Genomic DNA, 14,121 nt, shown 5'->3' on the forward strand with positions numbered 1-14,121 from the left:
CTGGAATAAATGTGTAGAGAATTTGAGTGAAAGAATATGCTTTATTCTATTCTATATCAATAATGTTATAGCTTATTTACAATATTAACATAAAGACATTCTCATTACTGTGAGGACACAGGAGTCCTATCCTATATATACCCTTCTTATAAAGCCCTGCTTACTAGTGAAACCCAGCACTAACCCAGAGATATCCCAAAATAAATAAACTACAAATGAGAACATAGATTATAAAGGATAAACAGCGAATTTTAATATTCTATAAACAAAAAACTAAATCTAAAACTCTTTAGAAATTACATATATAATACATAATGCAGATATCAAAATTCCTGAATAAAATACTCTGGAATAAAAATAAACTGGATTGAGACAAACATCACAAAGAAGACCAACAAAAATCTGGAAAATTAATTGGAAGAGGAAGTGTAAGGTACAACTTCTTTTATCCTTCAAATGATGAATAAAAAGTTTTGCTTCAGTATGACACTAATAGATTAATAAATATAGATTCAATTGTTTTATTTAAAGCTATAAATAATAAAATAAATAGTTGTATATCTTCAAAATTACCATAACAAAAAAGAAATATTGCAAAAGATAAAAAACAAAAATATTTATTCAGCCTTTCAGTGAATATTTATGGGGTTACTATTATTTCTACACGTTGTTTAGAGATACAATGGAGAGAAAAATGAGCATGTCCTGTCTTCATGGAATTCTGAAACCACTTTTGGAGTAAAACATTTAGTCAATAATCACTATTGAATTATTATTACTATTGACTGTTATAACAGCTAAATAATAAAAATGAAGTGTAAAAGCATATAACTGGAGCGTGTGAGGTGGTATTGGGATAGGAAAGTTCTCTGAGAAAAGAGCAGTGATTTGATGGTGAAGAGGGGAAGCAACTCAGTCAGTGAAACCAGCAAAAGTCCTGAAGGAAGAAAAATAGGGAGGTGAAGAAAGTGAAATAATATTTGTATAATCGCTGAAATGCAGAGAACAAAGACAATAGTGCCATTTACTCAGGAGGAGGGGGTGGTGTGGAATCAGAAAGGGGACAAAATACCTGTGGTAGCTTGTGTTCTTTTCCCTGAGCATCAACCCCCTTCTTCTAAGGGTGTTATAGTCCAGGCTCTTGCCCTGTGACTTCAGCACTTTTCCACAGGGCAGAGTCTTTCTTGGCTGCCCTGCCAGCGTGGCCTTGTGACTTGCTTTGGTAAGGGCAATAGGATGAAATGTGACATCTACCACTTCTGAGCAAAAGCATTATGTGGATTGTATGTTTCAGTTTGGTCCTGCTCCTGAGCATAAAATTAGCGCATTCCAGAGAGGGGCTGATCCTTCAGCTTGGGTCCCAGAATAAGAAGGTTTATGGGGCTCACGCCAGCCACAAAGACCCTGTAGCATTCATGTAAACCAAGAAAAAAGAATATGAATGTGCATGATTATATGTTGCAGAGATTTTGAAATTTCTTTAGCTTACACGTAGCCTAGCAAAGGTTCACTGAAAGAATTTCTAACTCATATTTTGGCAAAAAAAAATCAATAAAATCTTCTCAAAAGACACCATTGATCATGATTATACATGTGTAGGTTTATGTGCACATAAAGATGCATCTAGAACATTTCTTTAACAAAATGCTATTTGTGAATTATTTCTGACTGTCAGTTTTTCTTCCATTTTTAAAAACATTTTCTGGTATCTTGTGAATATGTGAATATTATAATTAAAAAAAATTCCACTAATAGAAAAAGAAATAAGAACAATATATATATTTTTAATTTAAATATTGTATACCTGGATGGCTCAGTCGGTTAAGCGTCTGACTTCGGCTCAGGTCATGATCTCACGGTTTGTGAATTGGATATCCTATTGAAACAGCCTGTGTCAGATTCTGTGCTGACAGCTCAGAGCCTGGAGCCTGCTTCGGATTCTGTGTCTCCCTCGCTCTCTGCCCCTCCCCCGCTCATGCTCTGTCTCTCTCCCTCTCTCTCTTTCTCCCTCAGAAATAAATGCTAATGTTTTTTTTAATTTAAATATAACTTACCTGAAGTAACAAGATTACTATATTTATAATAGTTGCCAGGATGTTGGGATAAATAAATTTTTATTGGAGAGATGTATCTTGTATATATCACATGACAGATCAAAGCAGTGCTTTCAATACCAGTGCACATCAGAACTACTTGGAGAGCTTCTTGGAATACAGATTACTAAGCCCTACCCCTATCCTTAGATATGGAGAGGGGCCTGGTAATTTGCATTTCAACTATTCCCTTGTGTTACTGAAGTTACTGATCCAAGAACACACTTTGAGAAACAATACCTTAAATGGTCAGACAAATACATTTCTAGGTAAGAATTTTAACTTTCATCCATAATTCCAAAAAAATCAGTTGATTTGATTATACTTTGGGCCAAATGAGTGCTTGAAAAACACTGGATTTTTTCCTCTATGCCTCTGTTTCTTTTTTTATGTATTGTTGGTAAGTATAGAATTGAAGCCAAGTGAGTTCCAATTAAATAACTCTATTCTTATAATTGTATATCCTATTGAAACATACTCATGGAGTTAGTAATTAGAACACACACACACACACACACACACACATAAATACACAAACACACATACTTATTTCGCTCCTGCCCATGGAAAAGTTTTATTTTCAGAGTAATGCATAGACTTCATAATTTTAAATAACCATCTCTGATACAGTAATGGTAGTTTTCCCCTTTTCTTTTGACTTAAGATTTTTCTCCAGGCATTTATCCTTGACTCTTCATAATCAGTTCACAAGTATCCTACAGAACTAATTTTGAACTTCAGATCTTCTTATAAAATGGAAGGGCCTCATACTTGTGGTAGTAGACAAAGAGGAAATAAACAGATTACTAGTTTTCTTAGCAGAAACTAGAATATTGTTAAATTCTACTCTTTAATTTAAAAAATGTAAAACAGTAGCAAAAGAAGGATTTGGGAGGTTTTAATTTTTTTCCATTGTATCTTCACTAAAGCCTGAAAAAACATTTAAGTTTTACCACACATTTTTTTTTTTTTTGCAAGGTCAGGAATCAGTATCCCATTAAAGCATTTTGCCAGAGGAAAAAGTTGTTAGAAAGTACATAAAATGCTAGGTGATCTGCTTTTAATGGAACTTGACTTTCTGATACATCTGAAACACAACTGTCTTTTATTAAACTGAAATGAAGAGGTCTGGGCAGGAGTCTTGAGGGACAGAACACTCAGCCTCAGAGTCAAAGCCCTAGAACATTTCTTGTTATCACTGAACAGTTGCCCTTCTAGCCAGCTAACAAGAGGAACATTAATAGCCTTTGAAAGTTATCCAACACAGTTTGCCTTGAAGACAATTATGTTGGTAAAACCATGGGTCTTCTAAGGAATAGTACAATTAAAACTAGGATATTGGGGGATGGGTATTTGGGATTTATAGATTTTTAGAGTTAGAAAAACCTCATTCAGTCTCACTTTCAAAGCCTGACAATAAGTTTCTGTGCTGTGAGAAGAGAGAGGAAAATTTAAATTGTAGTCTCTTCCTGTAACCCCATAGAACCTAACCGCAAAGGAGAAAGTTTTCTGCAATACCTTTATTTTTAAATGAGTTTCCCCTGGCCCAGTATGACTAGGGTATAGTCTCCAATGTGCCTATTCAAGGTTAGAATTTCAAAATCTTCATTAATATTTTGCTATTGCACCGGGATCATTCATGCTACGCTGCCTTTGCTAATTAAATTAATAGCTGCAAATGCTTACCAAAGAGATTAACTTCTGCACTGCTTTACTAGAAGGGCTGGTTGCTAGGCAGCTCTAGGTGACGGCTTGGCACGAAGCGCCTTCTGTCTCAGGACAGAGACCGCTCTGCATCCTTGACTGGGAGAATGAAGGCTGCAGTGCTCTCTCTAAGAGCATTCACCTTCGTCTTTACATCTCAATTGCTCTCCTTTAATTATTTTAACCACTCGGTGCATTCTAGTGTTTCAAGTCTATTTAACGTGAAGTATATGTGTCTCATGCTTTGTGGACTCACTTCAACATCTTATCTTTTTCTTGTCTCTTCACAAGCATCAATCCTATATTGCACATGGCTTTCCCACCATTAGCAGGTATACTTTATGACTTCTGAAGCTCTTGCCATAATTATTAATACTTTGGATTTTTTGCATATAACTTTACTCATATATATTGCCAAATATTTGTTTGATGTAAATCCTGGTTTCCTGCACTACCCTGTTTATTTTTAAGAATGTATCCTTCATTTCTTTTCCTCACTACTTTATGTATAGACAGCATAGCCACTGGGTGTTCATACTGAACATAGATGTGGTGGCTCTCTTCTGCTGTAGGATATACTTTCTGCTGCTAGATTTGCTGCCAGCAAGTTTGTCCTTTGGGAAACTTGGCCTTAACCCAAACTTCAATTGACATTCTTTCTTCCTTGAAAACAGGTAGCTCTTCTCACGTTTAAACAAATGAACAATGAGTATGTGCATAACCAAGGTTATAAAAACTAAGTAAAAATGCATGTTTAATAAAAGTACACTATTAAAAAAATACTTTAGTCATAATACTAGTCCATATCCAGCAAGACGAAGGAAACCCTGTGCAGAGTGAGCTTTCCTTAACAGTTCTTGGTCAAAATAGTTTATTTCATGGGGAACCTCGGTGACTCAGTCGGTTAAGTGTCCAATTTCAGCTCAGGTCATAATCTCCCATTCCATAGGTTCAAGCCCCACGTCATGCTCTGTGCTGACAACAGCTCAGAGCCTGGAGCCTGCTTCAGATTCTGTGTCTCTCTTGCTCTCTGCCTCTCCCCCATTCACGCTCTGTTTCTCAAAAATAAACATTATATTTAAAAAAAAATAACTTATTTCATTAGGAAACACCAACCAAAACCTTGGAGGTAAATGTCTGGTCCATTCCTACCTGATTCTAATGCAACCTCTGCCTTGGTCTGTGACATTATGCCTGTCCATTTATACTTGGCATACATATACATTTATCTATAAGTTTGTCTGTATCTGCACACATGCACATGCCTGTGCACTCACAGAGTAAGGGCTAGTGGAGAAGTAGCAGAGTAACAGTAGTTAAACAGCTCCACAGAAAACCCATAAAAATCACTAAGGTTTTATGATATTGCCTGTAATATTTAGCACATGGCTGTGTTTGACTAAGGGAATCCATAATACACTTAAGTAGGATATAATTTTATTTATGCTCGCATAACATGTCAGAGGTGAGAGATCCAGGTGGCAGTATAACTTGGTCCCAGAGATCATTCAGTGACCTGGGTCCATTCTTCCTTGTTGCTTTGCCATAGTTTAAGAATGGCCCTCATTTACATGGTAAAAGCTGGGTCGCTATATGTCATAATCCATCTCATTGGACAGAAGGAAGAAAATGTAGAGACAAAGTCAATTTTTTAAATAAAAGAGGAACACCTGAGTGGCTCAGTGGTTTCAGCATCCAATTCTTGGTTTCAGCTCTGGTCATTATCTCAAGGTTCTCGGGTTCAAGCCCCTCATTGGGCTCCATGTTAACAGGGCAGAGCCCTGCTTGAGATTGTCTTTCTGTCTCTCTCTCTCTCTGCCCCTCTCCTGCTTGCGCTCTCTCTCAAAATAAATAAATTAAAAAAAAAGAGAGAGAAACTGCATACATCTTTGTCCATAGCAAAATTTACTTACAGGGTCTAATTGTAAGTGAGGCTTGGAAGAAATATAGTCCCCAGCAGGCAAGTACATGCCCAGCTAAAACTTTAATAATGTAAAAGTATTAAAAAATGAACTGGGTGAAGGTATTGTTCAATGTAGTATCAGAGAAGAAAAACACTTTTGATTACTGTAAAATAAGGATTTTTTTTAATTTAATTTTTTATTTTTTTAAATTTACATACAAATTAGATAGCATATAGTGAAACAATAATTTCAAGAGTATATTCCTTAATGCCTCTTACCCATTTAGCCCATTCCCCCTCCCACAAACCCTCCAGTAACCCTTAGTTTATTCTCCATATTTATGAGTCTCTTCTGTTTTGTCCCCCTCCCTGTTTTTGTATTATTTTTGTTTCCCTTCCCTTGTGTTCATCTGTTTTGTCTCTTAAAGTTCTCATATGAGTGAAGTCATATGATTTTTGTCTTTCTCTGACTGACTGATTTCACTTAGCATAATACCCTCCAGTTCCATCCAACGTAGTTGAAAATGGCAAGATTTCAGTCTTTTTGATTGCCTAATAATACTCCATTGTATAGATATACCACTTTGCTTTATCCAATCATCCATTGATGGACATTTGGGCTCTTTCCATACTTTGGCTATTGTTGATAGTGCTTCTATAAACATGGGAGTGCATGTGTCCCTTCAAAACAGCACACATATATCTTGTGGATAAATGCTTACTAGTGCAATTGTTGGCTTGTAAGGTAGTCCTATTTTTAGTTTTTTGAGGAACCTCCATACTGCTTTCCACAGTGGGTGCACCAGCTTGCATTCCCACCAACAATGCAAAAGAGATCCTCTTTGTCCGCATCCTTGCCAACATTTGTTGTTGCTTGAGTTGTTAATGTTAGCCATTCTGACAGGTGTAAAGTTGTATCTCATTGTGGTTTTGATTTGTATTTCCCTGATGATGAGTGATGTTGAGCACTTTTTCATGTGTCAGTTGGCCATCTGGATGTCTTCTTTGGAGAAGTGTCTATTCGTGTCTTTTGTCCATTTCTTCACTGGATTATTTGTTTTTTGGGTGTTGAGTTTGATAAGTTCTTTATAGATTTCGGATACTAACCCTTTATCTGATATGTCGTTTGCAAATATCTTCTCCCATTCTGTCATTGCCTTTTAGTTTTGCTGATTGTTTCCTTCACTGTGCAGAAGCTCTTTATTTTGATGAGGTCCCAGTAGTTCATTTTTGCTTTTGTTTCCCTTACCTCTGGAGAGCTGTTGAGTAAGAAGTTGCTGCGGCCAAGATCAAAGAGGTTTTTGCCTGCTTTCTCCTCGAGGATTTTGATGGCTTCCTGTCTTACATTGAGGTCTTTCATCCATTTTGAGTTTATTTTTGTGTATGGTGTAAGAAAATGGTCCAGTGTCATTCTTCTGCATGTCACTGTCCAGTTTTCTCAGCACCACTTGCTGAAGAGACTGTCTTTATTCCATTGGATATTCTTTCCTGCTTTCTCAAAGATTATTTGGCCATATATTTGTGGGTCCATTTCTGGGTTCTCTGTTCTGTTCCATTGATCTGAGTGTCTGTTCTTGTGCCAGTACCATACTGTCTTGATGGTTACAGCTTTGTAGTATAGCTTGAAGTCTAGGATTGTGATGCCTCCTGCTTTGGTTTTCTTTTTCAAGGTTGCTTTGGCTATTCGGGGTCATGTAAAATAAGAATTTATACTAGAAACAAGGTACCACACAATTGTGAGAAAAGGTGGGTAAGGAAAGGTCTAGAAGTGGAGTTAGATGACAAGAGCTAAAATTAGCCCTCTCTAAGCTTATAGGTGGGACCTTGAAGGGCAATCTGGGAAGTAAGACATAGACCATTAAGGACATTTGGCAGAGAAGTCTATGGAAAACTACTTCGTCTGTGTTGTTGCTGCCTCTGTGGGCCCTTAGTCAAGGTGTGTGATGGGGGCACTAAGGTAGCTGTTGGTCAGTGAGGCTAGCAGACAGGAGAAGACCTGGTGGCAAAACGGAGGAAAGCAAAAACACTTTGACATGGTGGGTGCTTCTGTGTCTGTCTTTTATCATACCTGCCTAAGAGACCATTAGCTCCATTGTTGTACCACTTTTGCCTCCCAAATGAAGGCAAGCTCTAACCCAGAACTTTAAGGAAAGTGAATTCTGGAAAATGTAACCGACTTGTCAAAAACAGAGTCTAACTCAGGGAACAACTAGAAGTTGCAGAACAGGGTCTAACGTTTGGGGTACCAGTTTCCATAACAAATTCCATCAAGTCAAAACTTCCCTACATAAACAAATGTATTTTATCTCTACTTTAGCACTTAATGATTCCACTTGTTCATGATGTTTTAGAAAAAAATGAAGCCACAAAGAAGAAATGAAGAGGAGAAAAGAAGTGACATGGAGGTAGGGGGAGAGAGAGTGAGCTATGGGGTGTGTGCGTGACAGATCTCTGGTCTCTAGTCAAACCAACCTGGACACTAATGGAAGATTAACATCTCTTCAAAATTTCCTCCAAATATCCTCAAAAAAATTAAAAATAAATTACCCTATGGCCCAGCAATTGCAGTACTAGGTATTTATCCAAAAGATACAAAAATACTGATTCAAAGGGGCACATGAACCCTGACGTTTATGGCAGCACTATCAACAATAACCAAATTATGGAAAGAGGCCAAATGTCTACTGACTAATGAATTGATAAAGAAGATATATATCCATGGTATATATATTCAATGGAATACTACTGAGTGACCAAAAAGAATGAAATCTTGCCATTGACAACAATGTGAATGGAGCTAGAATGTATTATGCTAAGCAAAATAAGCCAGACAGAGAAAGACAAATATCATATAATCTCATTCATATGTGGAATTTAAGAAACAAAACAGAAGAACGTAGGGGAAGGTAAGTAAGAATAAGATAAAGACAGAGAGTGAGGCACACTGTAAGAGACTCTTAAATATATACTCTTAAATACAGGGGAAGTGGATTGGGGGGATGGGCTAAATGGGGGATGAACATTAAGGAGGGCACTTGTTCAAATGAGCACTGGGTGTTACATGTAAGTGAGGAATCACTGCATTCTACTACTGAAACCAATACTACACTGTATGTTAACTAACTTGAATTTTGAAAAATAAATTAGGGATGCCTGGATGGCCCATTCGGTTAAGTGTTGGACTTAGGCTCAGGTCATGATCTCAAAGTTCATGGGTTCGAGCTCCTCATCGGACTCTGTGTTGACAGCTCAGAGCCTGGAGTCTGCTTCGGACTCTGTGTCTCCCTCTCTCTCTCCCCGTCCCTTGCTCATGCTCTGTCTGTCTCTCTCTCTCTCCCAAAAATAAACAATTAAAAAAATAAATTAAAAAAGTAAAAATAAAAAATATTCTAAGTAAGCAAACTGACATCACTTAAGGAATATCTCTTAATTCTTGCACTCTTTGTCTTAAATGCTTATTTATTTATTTTCATGGGGGAGAGGCAGAGTGAAAGGGAGAGAGAGAATCCCAAGCAGGCTCCATGCTGTCAGTGCAGAGCCGTACCAGGGGCTCAATCTCACTGCGGTGAGATCCTGACCTGAGCCAATATCAAGACTCTAGCATTTAACTAACTGAGCCACCCAGGCACTAATATTTGCACTCTTAAATAGTTAATCTTTAAGAAGTTTTGTGGGGTTTTTAATTTTTGTTTGTTTGTTTGTTTGTTTTAGGCAGATAACAGTTTGTCTTACTGAATAAGTGATCTGTGTCATTGCCGAGGCCACTATGTACAGACAAAGGAGAGGGAGTTTTATTTCTTGGTCTCTTTCTCCTTGGATAGAGTCTTGATGATTTCCTCCTTCTTGGCCTGGAGCTTCTCTTTACAGATCAAAAATATGAAACTCTTCACGAATTTGCATGTCATTCTTGTGCAGAGGCCACACGAATCTTCTCTGTATTATTCCTATTTTAGTATCTGTGCTGCTGAAGCAAACACAAGAAGTTTTTAAATTTAAGAAAACAGAGAAGAAATGAGACTGAGGTGTAGACAAACTTTCCTAGGATCACTTATAGTATATTTTAAGGATTTTATTAGCAAATGAATTGACAGTCACTCCAATTGTCCTGTATTTTAACAAACTGTATAAATGCAATTGTGCTTAAGTGCTGGAGAATGATCTTCTTAATGAGTAAGGAAAGGTAGAAGAGAGATAAATTAGAGACTTCAAAAGGCCATGATCAGTTTCTCATCAAGGAGCAACATCCTTCATTCTACTGCAGAGTTAGTGTTAGCTTCAATTCCTTCCTGTCCCCTACAGTGGAACGATTTCTAAATCAATTTGTTATCACTATTGCCATCACAAGTTCTCATCACTTTCTTCTTGTGCCAGTAAAATCATTTTCCTGGTTCTAATCCTTCCCTAATTTATCTATCTTCATGGTCCCAGAGATAATTTTCAATAATAATAATAAGAATAGCTTTTGTTTAAAATGGTGGCTTGAACACAGTTGTTGATCTCGATTCCTCACTCAAAACCTTCTATAAGGACATCAAGTGAGTTTAAAGTTGTATAGACCCAGGGCACCTGGGAGGTTCAGTCAGTTAAGCATCAGACTCTTGATTTTGGCTTGGGTGATGATATCAAGGTTCATGAGTTTGAGCCCTGTGTGGGGCTCTGTGCTCACAACGTGGAGCCTGCTTGAGATTCTCTCTCCCTCTCTCCCTGCCTCTCCCCTGCTCGCACTCTCTGTCTCTCTCTCAAAATAAATAAATAAACTTTAAAAAAGTGTATAAACCCAAAAATGTAGAACTGCCTCGATGGAGAAGTGGTAATAACAAAAAGTTGAAAACAGAATGTTGATATATGGCAACAAATCAAAATATTGGTAGGTCAAAAACAAATAGGATGAGGTAATTTACCTGGCTGTAGAAAACAGGATTATAAGAAGGGTGCAGGAAGTAGTACAGTATTTGTTACCCTAAGATCCCACCTTGTATAGTTTTTCGAAAGAAAAACCTACCTCAGCGTTACCAAAATGATATACATGAGTACCATATATAAGTCGAAAAATCCTTAAAGACTCCAGAAAGAAGTATAGATTACATGCAATAATAGTTGATAATATCAGAGATGAAAATACATAAATATACATAAAAATACATAAATCTTCCTGAAAGAACTAAATTAATACAAAGACCAGGATATCCAAATGACTCCGAATTCTCACCCTTAACACTGAAAGGTCCTCGGAATTCTGACAGAAAATGACTTTCTACTTCCAACATTTTATACCAGGGCAAACCACAATATGAAGTATGAAGTACTTTCTCATGCACTATTCTCAGAGGACCCTGGTGTACAACCAAATAAAAACAAATGAGAATACCAAGAAAAGGGAAGAGATGCAATACGGGAAACAGGAGAATTAAAAAAAAAAAAAAAAAAAGACACAAAGGGAATCTAGCTAGTTCCAGGCAGTTTTGCTTTACACTTGTTCTGATGTAATTTTAATAAAACACTGTCACTCTCAAAGATGTCCTAGTTTATATGATAAAATACAAAGTCACAAATGTATTACAATGGAAAGCTCAGCCAGTGCAGATTGGAGCAGAAAGTTTAGAGGCCTTTAGGTAGGATGTCTCCCAGGAGAAAACAAAAAAAGAAACTGATGTGTTACCTTTACAAGAGAAGTTGTATAGTTTTTTAGTTCAATCAGAACGAAACTGAATGTTAGGTAGAGAGCCTATGGAAGAAAAAAAAACAGCTTTAAAAAAAGAACGGACACATAGTTGGAATACGGCGGTTCAGCCATAAATAATATGTAGAGTCATGCAATGTAAACACCAAATGACTATTAATTTTAAGAAATTAGAATTTAATTACAGTGAAAGTATTGCAGGGGAGGGGTATATGTAAGAGAGCCTAATCTTCATATTTCTTTGTAGGGAGATAGGAACACTGATACTGAAAAATATAAATTAGCAACATAAATATGTTATTCAGAATGACTGAGGTAAATATCTATTGGAAGAAAAATGAAAGGGCAGAAGTGATTGACCTCAAGAAGCAGGACTCAGTGATGGGAAAGAGTAGGGCAATGGAACATTAATATTCATTATTGTCATTTCAAACTGTGGACAGGGGATACTTTGTTAAAAATAGATATTAAGAAACCTGATTTTTTTCTTATTCCTAAGCAATGGTGTTCAATCTCTTCACATATAATCTGAAGTCCTTAGAAATCCCTCTCCTATCTAACCCTCTGGTTTCAATTCAACCGTTTCCACCTTTTTTCCTTCTAACACACACATACACACACACACACACACACACACACACACACACACACACGCTTTTTAAAAATATTTCTAGTAACTTTTACTTTTTCCCATATCCTCTGGATGTTTTTATGGGCCCATCCTTTAATCAAACTCTTTCATTTGCCCAGAATGCTTTACCACATGTTTATTAGACGTTGTTTAAGAATAAATTCAAATGTCATTGCCTCTTTGGGTTTTTCTTAAACTTGTAGGCAATTAGTTTCATACTACTCTTTGCTGCCACAGCATTGTTTGTAGTTTATTTTATTTTGTTTTCACAACATCTTGCAATTGCAGTCTATGTGCCTATATATGCCCTGCTCCCCCAGGCCCTGCCCTGGCCAAACTGTGACATGTTGGGGTAGCGTGTTAGAGTCCTATTGCTGCTGTAACAAATTACCACAAACTTGGTGGTCTAAATAACACAAATGTATTCTTTTCTGGATTTCTGGAGTCCAAAATCATTCTCACTGGGGCTAAAATCAAGGTGTTAGCAGGATTGTATTTTCTAGAGGCTTTGAGGGAAGAATCCACTTCCTGCCCTTGTTCAAGTTTCTAGAAACCATTTATATTCCTTCGTTAGCAGGTTAGTGGCTCCTTCCTCCCTCTGTTTTTCAAAACCAATAATGTAGCATCCTCCAGTCTCTCTCTCTCTCTCTCTTTCTCTCTCTCTCTCTCTCTCTCACACACACACACACACACACACACACACACACACCCATCTGCTTCCATCCTCACATGTTCTTCTCTTTCCTTCACTCCCCTGCCTCCCTCTTATCGTACCCTCCCAGATAACCCAGGATAATAATTTCCCCACCTCAAGATGAAGTCAATCACATGTGCAAAGTCCCTTGGCCATGTTGTACCACAGTCCTTGGATATTCAGCCCTGTTTTTCTTGTCAGTCTTTGTTCTCTTTGCTTTTCAGTTTTAGGGAGTTGTACTGATATATCCTCTAGCTCAGATATTTTTTCCTCAGCCACGTCCACAGTTCTAATAAGCTTATCAAGAGCCCTCTTCATTTTTATTACACTGTTTTTGATCTCTAGTGTATCTTTTTGGTTCTTTTTTAGATTCCTATCTCTTTTCTTACATTGTTCACTGGCTTTTTAGCTTGTCTGCTAGAGCTTTAGCATATTAATCATAGTTATTTTAAAATCCCAGCCTGATAATCCCAACACCCCAGCCATAGCTGATCCTGATACTAGCTTTGCCTCTTCAAATTGTGTTTTTGCCTTTTGTAATGTCTTGTAATTTTCTCTTGCTGGCTGGATTTGATGGACTGGATGAAAGGACCTACTGTAACTAGGCCTTTATTAACATGGTGTGAGATGTGGAGGGAGGAGAAAGGCTCTATGGTTCTATGGTTGGGCTTTAGTGAGCCTCTTTCTCTAGAATATGAACTTCACAAGTTTTTCTGTTTTTTTTTTTCTCCCCCTTTTAGTGGGAGAAGATGGCTATACAGCTGACTGGATTTGGCTCTTTCTCTTATACTAGAACAGTTAGGCTCCAATAATATCCCAAAATGTTGGGCTCTGATTAACTAGTTTCTCCTGAGGCAGGCTTTGTTAAGAAGAACAGAATGCTTTGTTATCTTTCAGAATTCCTCTCTAATTTTCAAAGCCAATAATGTAGCATCTTCCAATCTTCAGAAGCATGAAGGAATTTCTCTCTGATATTTACCATGAGGACCAGGTCAAGCTCCTGGAGGTAAATCTCACAAATTATGAGGACCACACTGTAACTAGAACTTCCTGGAGTCTTTAACTCTCAGTTGTGCACACTGACTGTGTGGAAGATTTTACCTCACATTGTCTTCAAAACACAGTTTAATCTCAGAGGATTCAATGAAATGATATGAACTAAAACATCAAGATTGGACAGACAACAATTCCAAATCCTACTTTGATAGACACATCAACAATGTGACTATAAAAAGACTGTTCTGGGGCACCTGGGTGATTCAGTTGGTTAAGTGTCCAGCTTTGGCTCAGGTCATGATCTCATGGTTCATAGGTTTGAGCCCCACATTGGGCTCTATTTTGACAGCTCAGAGTCTGGAGCCTGCTTCAGGTTCTGTGTTTCCCTCTCGCTCTGCCCCTCCCCGGCTTACACTCTGT

General features: G+C 37.5%; 1 non-coding gene across 1 annotated transcript; it reads right to left on the bottom strand.

Moving 5' to 3' along the window:
• Positions 1–9,570: 9,570 nt before the first annotated feature.
• LOC123596556 lies at positions 9,571–9,677 on the bottom strand. Its single transcript, XR_006711731.1, has one exon. It is a non-coding gene; the product is annotated as a U6 spliceosomal RNA (small nuclear RNA).
• Between the last annotated feature and the right edge of the window lie 4,444 nt (positions 9,678–14,121).

The sequence above is a fragment of the Leopardus geoffroyi genome, chromosome B1, assembly GCF_018350155.1.
Source record: "Leopardus geoffroyi isolate Oge1 chromosome B1, O.geoffroyi_Oge1_pat1.0, whole genome shotgun sequence".
Classification (NCBI taxonomy): domain Eukaryota; kingdom Metazoa; phylum Chordata; class Mammalia; order Carnivora; family Felidae; genus Leopardus; species Leopardus geoffroyi.